The sequence below is a fragment of the Nanorana parkeri genome, unplaced genomic scaffold (genome assembly GCF_000935625.1).
Source record: "Nanorana parkeri isolate BGI_ZX_2015 unplaced genomic scaffold, ASM93562v1 scaffold819, whole genome shotgun sequence".
Classification (NCBI taxonomy): Eukaryota; Metazoa; Chordata; class Amphibia; order Anura; family Dicroglossidae; genus Nanorana; species Nanorana parkeri.
Window position 1 is genome coordinate 623,909 of NW_017307087.1, and position 1,061 is coordinate 624,969.

The window sequence follows — 1,061 nt, forward strand, 5'->3', positions numbered from 1 at the left end:
CCAAGGCACAAAATATTTTAATAAAACTGATGTCTTGACCTTTTAAATTCAGGTACAATTATTCGTACTCTCCATGTTGATAAGTACTGGTTTAGCAGACTGATCCTTGGTTGTGTTTTCAACTTTACATACTATGCGTAAAAATGCATATTTGGATAGAATTACTTCTGATTATTTTGTCAGTGTTGCAAATAGAGATTTATTTATCCCCTTCATGACTGAGCTTGTTTTTAGTTTCTGTTCGTAAATGACTGACACACTTTTGACATTTTTGCTGTGTGATTCTTCCACGTCAATAATATACTTTCTTACAAAGTGCACCCACACATATTATATATTGTTTTTTAGAGGACAGATAGGGCTACATATTTATATCACATATGTGTGTCTAACGCCTCACTTAGGACAAATAAAATATAAAAAAAGAGGAAAAAAACAACTTTTTTCCCAGTTTTGATTTGTAGTATTTTTTTTACAAAACCAGCACAGCTAAAAAAAATTAAATAAATACATTCATTTATTTGTCCCTTATTTTATTTTATTTTTTACACATTTTTTTTTTTTTTTTACACTTTTCACTTTTTTTTAAACTTAAAAATGTAATTTTATTTATTTAATTATATCAAGCAGTCATTGTGAATTAATCTCACTGTTACTGCTTGATAAATTAATACATTTTTGGTTATTATCAGGCTGCTTCAAACTTCAGAACAGCCGATAATAAGTTAGTGACACTGATCCTGCAGCAGTTCAGGATTCAGCTGTCACTAAAGGTTTTCTGATTGTTGCAACAACGATCAGCAAACAAACATTCTTCTTTCAGGAATAGATACATTGTAGGAATAGACACATTATGTATCTATTCATGAAAGGAAAAAAAAAAAAAAGCCAGTATAGCTTGAGAGAGATATCTCTCTCGATCTATACGAGCTGTCAGAATGCCGGCAAAAGCCGGCATCTGTGTCCCTCTGCTTTGACTCTCAGACACCCGATATTAAGGTATCGGGTGTCTGAAAAAGGTTAACCCTTTCATTAATGAATGCCTCTGTAGTAAGGGCATC